The sequence below is a fragment of the Meriones unguiculatus genome, chromosome 15, assembly GCF_030254825.1.
Source record: "Meriones unguiculatus strain TT.TT164.6M chromosome 15, Bangor_MerUng_6.1, whole genome shotgun sequence".
Taxonomy (NCBI): domain Eukaryota; kingdom Metazoa; phylum Chordata; class Mammalia; order Rodentia; family Muridae; genus Meriones; species Meriones unguiculatus.
The window spans coordinates 65618121-65628593 of NC_083362.1; positions in this window are offsets into that span (position 1 = coordinate 65618121).

Genomic DNA, 10473 nt, shown 5'->3' on the forward strand with positions numbered 1-10473 from the left:
ATTTTACAACAGTTATTTTCATTTCAGAATTTTATAAAATTTAATTTACTTTTACTTGTATGTGTGTGTGTAAGAGAGTCCTCCAAGGCTAGAAGAAGGCAAGAGATCCCTTGGAGCTTGAGTTACAGGCAACTGTGAGCCACCTTACCTGGTGCTGGAACTGAAGTTGGGATCTCTAGTAGAGGAGCAGGTATTTCTTTACCCCTGAGCCATCTCTCTAGACCCTGGAAAACTTTTCAAAAGAAAAAAAATACCATTGATTTTTTTTCATATTTGGGATTTATTATCTTCATTTCCTTTTATCCGAGGAATAGTCACTCAGTATCATTTCTCTTTAGCCCTGAAATCTGTAGGTTGTGGCTGTAGTTCAGTACATTCACCTGAAAACATCCCTAAGTCTGTTCATGCATCAGTTTCTCCTGTATTGTCCCTGTTTGTGCCTTTTCCTTTTCTTATCTGTAGTCCATTGTTTTTCTGCCCTTGTTTGTGGCGCATTATCGGCCACGATCTGTTTTTCTCACCTGCTTGCACTTGTTTCTATTGAGATTTTCATGATTGTCACCTCATTTCAGCAGCCTGGCTATGAACTGACCGAGTCTGGAATGCCTTGTGTGTACCACGCTCGGCATCTTTTGAGATTCCTTGATGTATTATATTAAATTTTTCATGAAGTTCAAAAGATGTTGTTCAACATTATAGTTTTTATTTCATTTCTGTGCTATTCTTTCTCCTCTATAATGGAATCCCAATTTTACATAAACTTAAACTTTTGGTATTTCCTCATATGCCAGGTATTTCTGCCCATTTAAAAATAGCTCTATGTCCTCATTTAGATTAATCCTTATGATTTGATCTTAAGTTAAGCTGTTCCTTTCTCTGCCTTTCCCATTGTATGGTTTTACCCATCTATTGAATTTTTTCTATCAGATGAGGTCTTTTACAATTCTAGAATTTCCACTGTGTTTTAAAATACACTTTTATTCCTTTAGGGGGAAGACGGCTGCTTGCTTGTTCCTTCACTACAATTTTAAACACAGTAATTTCAGCAGTTTTAAAGCTACAATTCTTATTTATTAATTACAATATATTAATTACAATACTGATTGCCCTTTATCTCTTGATTTTTTTTTTTGTTAGATGTTTCTCTTTTGCCTGTTTTAGTAGCATTTTATAATAATATGTCAGGCAGTGTAGAAAATTGTGTGTAACATCTCTAGTTTCTTCATCTTCCCTTGAAAGTTATTGGATTTTGCTCTAATACAAAGCTGAGTTACTACTGATCACCTTGGATTCCTGGAAGGCTGAGTCCACACACTGCTGAGATGGGTCTGTCTCGGTGACTCTCTTCCACACCTCATTCCGGAAACTGGATTTTTATTCCTTTGTCATCTGCCTTGTGAGAATTCATCTGACCTCCACAATCCCTCATGGCGGGGAGCACTTTGAAACTCTGCTTATCCTTGTAAGCTCTCTGTTTCTCCCCACCCCTCCATGTTCCTTGCAGTAGCCTGCACGCACATGTAGCTACTGCGGCAGACAAACACCCGAGACAAGATCTTAACAACTATTTGCAGCTTTCCTTTGGTTCCTACTTTCCACGTTTGTCCATGCCCATCCTTTCTGAGACTGTGTTTCCTGTTATTCCAAGCCAGCAAAACTGCAGCTTTTTGTAAGAATTGTTGCCGCTGCACATTATAAAGCCCCAGAAGCCTTCCTGAGAAATCTCAGAATTGGAGAAGTTACCCTGCATATTTGCTGTGATAACACTCAAAACCCTTCCTTCCATGTTTCCCTCTTTACCTTACCTTTCCAGCTTTTTCAGATGAGGTTTTCAATGCTTTTTAAAACTCGGCCACACTGATTTTTTTTTTTTTTTAATTATCTTCTACCATTACTGGATCCCAAACTCTTCCCCTCATAGCCCTGGAACCATAAAAGGTGAGGTGTCCTGTGCTAGAAGCAGCCTACCACTGCCCTGAAACTTCACACAGATTCGAGGTCTCTGCAGGCTGCGCCTTCATCAGTCATCACAGCTGGGCAGCTGCTGGGTACAGACTCCACCTTTAGTGAGTCGTCTGTAATAGGTCTCTAGAATGCTCTGTCATAATTCTCTCTCTGCCTCACTGAGCAAGAAGGATGTGATCAACCCCCATATGTTTTCCATCTCTGTTCAGACTAGGTAAATAGCAGTCTTTGGTCTTTTGGTTGTTGTTTGGTTTTCAAGACACAGTTTTCCTGTGTAGCTTTTGCTATCCTTGTCTCGCTTTGTAGACCAGGCTGGCCTTGAACTCACAGAGACCCACCTGCCTCTGCCTCCCTGAGTGATGGGATCAAAGGCGTGTGCCATCATGCCCAGCTAGTCTTTGGTCTTAGAGACTGAGTCATAATAAAATAGTGATTTGTCTTACAGAGGAGCTGATGGGATTTCCCCTCACCCCCATCAATATTCTTTTTTATTGCATTTTGCTCCCTATATATTTCCTTCAGTATTCATTTTAATTATTAACAATGTTGGAAGCCACGATATTTGTATCGTGAAATAAATAATTGTCTTTCACAATTTCATCTCTAGGACATGTCTTTCAAAGCACTTCCATCTGATACAAACCTTAGAAACGATGTTATCTTACTGATTTGACTTTAAGAACAGATGATTATCTGGTTGGGGCATTCCTAATCAGGAGAGTCTTCCAAAGTGTGAGCTTACTAATGACGCCATCTCACAGCAAACTCCCTGATCCTCTTATTTTCCCAGTCTTTCCACCCTCACTTCCATACTGTGTCCAGAGCTGTAGGTGCAGTAGCTGTGTTGTGGATATATCTGTATGGTCTGGGTTCCACACAGTGCAGTTGGATTGGTTGTAGTTTTCTGTAATGGTCTTCATCTGTTGCAAAGAGAAGTTTTCTCGCTGAGGAGAGGGGACTACACTTATCTGTTGGTATAAGGACAAATATTTAGAGTGTATTTATGGATTATGGTGGGAAGCAATGATGTAATTATATCATTATCTCAAAAATAAAAACTGAAAAAGTGTTTTTTTTTTAAATCAAGATTTTGCAGGCAGGTGGATGGAACTAGAAAAGATCATCTTGAATTAAGTAACACAGATCGCCCTCCACCCAAAGACACACATGGTCTGTACTCACTTATAAACGAATTTTAGTCATATATTACAGGATAGACACACTACAGTGTACAGATCCCAAAGAAATAAGTCTGATGGGCATCTTAGGCTTCATGTCAGAACACTAGTTAGGGAACTGGGAGATATCTCTGACATGGACTATGTTGCCTGTTTTTTTGATCATGTCTCCCTGATGAGACTTCCCTGCAAGGCCACAGGGAAGGAAGATGAACTCAGTCCTCATGCGAATAGACGAGCTGGGCTCTCCTGAGGAAGAGGGGAGAGGGGATGCATGAGAGAGGGTGGGACTTGGAGCGGAAGAGGGAGGAGCCTATGACTGAAATGTAAATTGAATTAATTAAAAAAAAATCTAGATTTTTTTTCTCCCCAAATTAACTAGAATATGAGACAGCGTACAGGAAGGAGACACACGGCAAAGAAAGGGTGTTCTCTGGGGCTGACAGCCTTCTCTGCCTGACAGCTCACATCCAAATGAGGTCCTTGGTTCAGGAGTTACAGGAGCACTGTTGCTGAGTGACCCTGAAAATAGCTTGAGTGAGCACACAGTGAATTTGTGGTTATGACCTCCAGAAAGGCATATGGCACAGACAGCACTTTGCAGCCTGCGAAGTTAGAGCAGAAAACCTACCATGCCTGAATTTTTGCCTCAACAACCGTGAGCTAGTACAGAGGTCTGCTTTACGGCACTGAGATTATAGTCACTTGTATGTAGCATGGGGAACAAACACATGTAGCATGTATGTTTATTGCTATTGTTTTTATTGCTGTGGGAGGCACCAAGTTGCCAGGACTAAAACACCTGACGGTAAAGGATATGAAGAGATGATTACTAGGCTACACTGAACATGAAGAGCTTGGCAGCACAAAGTCCACACACCCTGTTTGGCCAGTAGATAAAATGTGAATTACCACTTTTCATGCCTTAAGCTATATGTGCAGCCACATTCTTCATGAACTTCATAACACAGTTTTCAACTACATTTTTGCTATTTTTTATGGATCCTGTACATGATCAATGAAACTGAAATAACAGTGGCATTTGGTTTTAGGACTCTTGTGAAGATCAACTGATTTAGTCACTCCCGTTTTATTTAACAAACGCCTCCAGATATTGATCTCAACATTTCATAAACTAAGGACATGGGAAGTCACGAAGGTTAAATGATTCACACAGGCTCATAGCATAAAGAAGCACGTAACTTGAACCCAGTGCCAGAACTTAGAAGCAACAATCCCCCTGTACAATAAGCTGTTGATTATTTCATTAGCACCCCTTCAAGCAACGTGCTATGGAAGATCATTGTCACGTGCGCAGCCACAGTCTCAGGATGCCATGGCAAATGGGGGAAATGCTATAGATGCATAAACCCTAAACTTTGCTACTCAGAGGAGAAAAAGGATGTTTGAGAGGAAGAATCCAGATTCTTGTCTCCTACCCAGGACCCACAGAATCCTCATATTTACAGCATGCGTAGAGGGCTCATAGGTACTCTAAGCTTGGGGAAAGCAGTTTAAAGTTATTGAAATAATCTTGGTCTTCCTCTTATTTGAAGTCTTCAAGACGCTTAGTTTTTTTCAAGTCTTTTCTCTGTATACTAACAATGACATTTTCTATATACCCTGTTCTAGCCACTAATGCACATTTCAATTCTGTGAACATTTCCCAAAGAGAAGGGTTAGCCTCACTCAACATCGATTATTTTCATATTTAATATGTTTAAGCAAATATTAAGCAATTAAACTTTCATAAGAACCGTTTTATCCAATATTTAGGGTACCTTAAACCACAGTAATCTAAATGATAAAGTACCATGAAAATATAGGTCTTAAGTTTACTTGGGAGAAAAAAAAACATAAGATGGGGTTTATTAAGTTTGTCTTGTTTTTTAGTTAATACCATGAGTTCTCAGCTCAGCTCTTCTTCCCGTACAGCTTAGCTCCTAGAGCTATTCTTGCTCAGGATGCCAGCACAAAGTGACAGGAGGATGCTTTGAACTGCTATCCAAAATCCTTCAGGGGTGTTTGCATGTGCTGCTATCTGCTCTCACGCCACAGATGACAGGACTGGAATGACCTTAAGATATAGCCAGGCTGTTCCCCTAATTGTGTCTGATAATTGTTCAAGAAATACAGTCAGTTCTGATACTCCAGCCATCTGGTTGTAATATATTCCCTGCATCCAGTAGGTGAAGATGCAAGTTATAAAAATGGGAGCAGAGGTGTCCTCCTGTACTCAGCAAAGATCTTTCTTCTTCTGAACTTGACTGAGCAAGAGCAAGGGCAAGATGAGCTTTTGGGACAGCTTTTGGAGAAGAGTGCATTTTTCTATGTAGAGAATTGGAGGAAACCTCTTCAGGTTTCTTTTTCTTCCTTCCTTCCTTCCTTCCTTCCTTCCTTCCTTCCTTCCTTCCTTCCTTTCTTTCTTTTTTCTTTCTTTCTTTTTTCCTTCTTTCTTTCTCTCCCCACCTCTTTCTGTTTCTCCCTGTCTCTGTCTCTCTTTGTCTCTCTTTTCTGTCTCTGTCTGCCTGTCTGTCTGCCTGCCTGTCTGTCTGTCTCTCTGTCTCTCTCTCTCTCTCTCTCTCTCTCTCTCTCTCTCTCTCTCTCTCACACACACACACACACACATACACATTCACATACTCACTCAAGACAGGAAGAGATGTTCCTATCAAACGTCTTTTTTCAGCATCCTGGTACTCTCCCAGTCCACATTCCTGGGTTGCAGAGAGGTCCTATAACTGTGCAGTATCTCCCCAGCTTTGAAGCTTGTCCAAGCACGCTGAATATTTTCTTTTAAATAACACCAACAATGGGTGAAATCAACTCCTTTCCATGAAAATATCATTTTAATTTTTTGAAATATATTAAGAGAAACTAAAAAAAACTGAAATCTTATAACTAAATGGTTATAAATTCATTTGCATTCATAGGATGTAATACTACATAGTGCCTTGCTCAGCCTTGTTTGCTAGTATGCTAGTGTCTCACTTCCGAAGACCTATCATGTGCCCTGATTTCTCTCTTCCTGTGTGGTTAGAATATCGGATATAGCAAGTTACATTTCATACCTTCTGCAGTTCCAGGTTGATGCTTGGATCCCACATCCCCAACGCAAATATCAACGGCAATTTTTCCCCTAACTTGAAAAAGATGTCAAACAACAAAATGATCTCATGAACCACACCCTCTGCTGAGATAAATCCCTCTCATCTTCACTAGGTGGTGGCACTAACAGACATGATTAGAATTGTCTGTTAAACATATGCACTTACTTTGTAGCATTAAGGAAAAAAATTAGACTTCCAAAGCCATTTTCGTCTTCTTCCCTATTCATCAGGTCCTATATCCCCCTTTACCTGCTTCTCAACTCCTCAGCCTGTGCCATTCTTTGTGCTTGGTTTGCTGAGAGATCAGCACAATAAGTTTGACATTTGAACCTCTTCGTAGGAAAAACTTTGCAAGTTACTTTCCACATTTGCTTAGACATAAAGCAAGTTTATTAGGCTTCAAGAGCCATAGTTTTCATTATAGTGATCTGTCTGGTTCTCTCAATATTTATTGCATGGTTGATGCGATGCAGATAGGACATTACATTGTCTGGAAGGGAACCCCCTTGTTTGGTGTTTCCACCTTGAGTTTCATCTAGGATTCTTGATTCATTTATCTTTGGGTGCTTTCCTAAGTTCAGTTTAAGTTCTCTTCTACTGCCTCTCTGCTGATGTTCTCTATTTTTAATGACACCCTTGCCTAGTACTTCCCCCACTGTGTCTTAGCTGGGGTGCAGAGCTGGAGCTGAGCAGCTGCTTTTATGTGTGTGATGGTTTGTTTTGAACAATGAGAACCATTTGTGAAATAGCTCCTCGGTGCATCTATGCCTCATGCACTTCCAAAGATGGGCTGTAAGCTGCCGAGTCTCTACAGAGCCTGCACTCTCCCAAATGCCAGCTTCTCAAATTAAAGAAATATAATCTTATTGCAACTGGATAACCCTTCCTTTCCAGTGAAAACCCAACATTTTACTGTCACATTAACCTTCATGTAACACTGCAGACGCTCTCAGTGTGCTCTTTCCTTCCCCGTGGTCACCAGCCCAGTCCCTTTTACAGCATAAATCCTTTCTCAGTCAATCACCGACTACAACCAGGAGAAAATTAGTGTTCTGGGGCAACAATTCTCTAGTCTTCTTACCTTCTAAAAGAAAGCTTGCCATTCTACATAGTCTCAAAGAAGGACCCCAGCAGGATTGAAGCAGAAATGTCAAAAGCCATGACCTGCTCCCTTACGTAGCCTCTATGGATGTTTCTGTGTTTCCTTCCTTACTCCTTGCTTCACTCCCAAGATAACTTTGCACACATTCAGAATCTTCTTTGGCTCAAAGGGTTAGAAACTTGTCCAAATGGCTAAGAAAACTGACAAGTAATGCACTCTAACCATTCAGCCTTTCACCATCACTAGGCTGTGGTCCAGAACTGAAGATATGCAACGTTTTCCTGACCCCTGTCTATTATGGGATGTCCCTGCTGCTGCATGTGTATTTAGAGGTATATTCTGCATGCTTTATTTATCTCTGGTGGTACTTTGTTTATGGAGTCAGTGTGAGGATTAAATATGATAATAGGTATTAAGTGTTTAGCAGAGTCTCTGTCTTCTTGGTACTATTTTATAGATATACAAATTGAAGCTGAAAGAGAGAGTGTGTGTGTGCTGGTGTTGGGTTGAAGGGCACAGGTCTGAATTATCCCCAAATCCACCATATCCTCTGTGGTTTCATTGCACTGGTAGCTAGATCCATCCATGAGTATTGAAAAGAACAGTTTAACTTGCGAGTACAAATGCTTCCCCACCAAGCTGTCAAATTTACTTCTAGTCTCTTTTCAGCATTAAAATGATGCCTTATCCTAATTTAAACAGGCAGGCACCCTCAGATGAATCATCACGCAACATGCTTTCTTTAAGATTTCCACTGTAAAAGAGCAGCCTTCACCAAATTCTCCATTGGCAAGGTTATTTTTTAAAATGTCAAATCTCTAAGGAAAGAAAATAGATCCATCTCTATTTCTGTCTCTTAGCCTAACAAAATCCTGTTATGGTAGTGGGAACTGCTCATCTGCTTACCATCAAGATCAGCCAGGACTGAACTTCAGGATGACATGTGACTCAGGTGTCCCCAATGTCACTGTTAGAGCAGGGCCTTTCTAAGTTTTGGCCAAACTTTTGAGCAATTATTCTGAACATCCAATGATTTCCACCAAAACTCAAATGCATTTCCATTTTTATCCTGGTAGGCTACAACAAGTTGATCTGATAAAATCATCCCTCTGCATTGTTTTGTTGTTGTTGTTTTGTTTTTTATTATGAAGATTCTATAATGGAGAGGAGTTGATCTTACATGCTTGCTACAGGAGTTCCTCTTCACTCCATGATGTTTGTCTTTAATTAAAGCCAAGACTTTCAGAGGAAAGAGATGCCTAGCACAGCTTGGAGCTTAGCCAACTTGCGAATCATCATTACACTAATAATTAATTTCCATTTCAAAATCAATACTGGCTTATTAAGAAAAATCTGGAAAATGTAGACTATCAGAAAAGTTTATCATTAGTGATTGCTGGGATAGCTCAGTTGTTAACAGTACTACTCACTGTTCTTCCAGAGAAGCTGGGTTCAATTCCCACCACCTACATGAATGCTGACAATATCTGTAACTCAAACTTCAAGGCATCTAATGCCCTTTTCTGATCTCTTCATGTACCAGGCATGTACATGACACACAGATAAACATGTTGTCAAAACACCCATAAACATATTTTTTTAAATACTTTTAAAAGTTAATCATAATGCCAAGCACCAAAACAAGTTAACTTAACCCAGTCTGACTTGTTCCCTACCCAGGTGCTAATGAATTATGTAAAAACATTTACTCTGTATTCCATCTTCTATCCCATATTTTTATTCAGAAAAAGAAGAGACATGAAATACAACCATTTTTCAAATCCACACTGGAAAAGAAATTTAAGATGGGCATCTCTGTGTTATTTATATTGTATTGTATAACAAAAATGCTCAGCCAGCCTCTGGCTATAGCCACCTGTTTAACAGGCTGGTTTTAAAAAAATGTTGACTTCTCTGGGATTTCTCCTCTTCTACATGTCTCAGTAGCATTTAAACTATGAGTATTTTAATTCTTTGAGTGGTAAAGAGACTGAGACACGTAATATCCCTTTAGGTGTTCCCAAGTATAACCAATGATTGCTGTGGCTTTCAAGCCACCTTACCTAACTTTGACACATAATATACCATTGATGTACTTCTAAGCTCTCTCAAACATCAGAAACTCTGTTGGCTCCTATTAGGTTTTCCTTTGTAACAACTTGTTTCTTATTTCTCTCGTCCTGAAGAACAAAACAAGAAAATGAAAATACTGAGTCAATGCCTGAAATTTGTTAGTGTGCAGCTAAGGTCATTTCCAGTACTAGACCAGAAAAAATAAAATAAAATAAAATGATAACAGTAAAGTGTTATGGTGAATTTCAGAATATTTGTCAGTGTGAGCAGGAATGATTTCCCTATCTATGCCCTGTCTAAACTGTTCTCAGATCAGTTTACAGTCCAAAATGTTAACAAATGATACAGAAGGGCACATTCTACTATAAATCACACCATTAAAGATGGAACAGCCTGTGCTTATCTGATTCAGTTGCTAAGTACCCACACTTTATGACTCAGGGGCCCATGGAGATAGAGGCGCCAGCTGCAGCTGAAACATAAGATTCGGGAAGCAGCACTATCAACCCGCCGAGGATGAACGCAGGCACAAAGCTGCCCCAGATATGTTTAGGTGCTTCAGACAAATGAAGCGAGGAAAAACTTAGTCAACATTGGACTGCTGTGAGGTAACAGCCCAGTCAGAAACCATCTGGAACTTATCTTGAGCTGCCAAAGGGTATTTCAGGCACAAAACAATTAATATTTCCCAGGCTGTGCAATTCCACTTTTCTTTCTCCTTATTTCCAAATGTCATTTATTTAAAGGGAACACAAAATGAATAGGTTATTTAGCTTGCTGTAGTTTTCAATGTGTGTGCCGTGTGTGTGTGTGTGTGTGTGTGTGTGTGTGTGTGGTGTTTGTACAAGTTTATATTATCCTTTTTTCTTTGGCTACCAGGTTGCCTTGCTTGCCTTCCTTCTTATGACTTTTGTTTTAGATCCCTTCCCTCATATATCAATATATATGCATACATGCACATATATAATGTGTGTGATATGATTTGGTATGATGTCTCAGCATGGGTCCAGAGAGTAACCTCAGCTCATGTCTAGCTTGTGAGTCA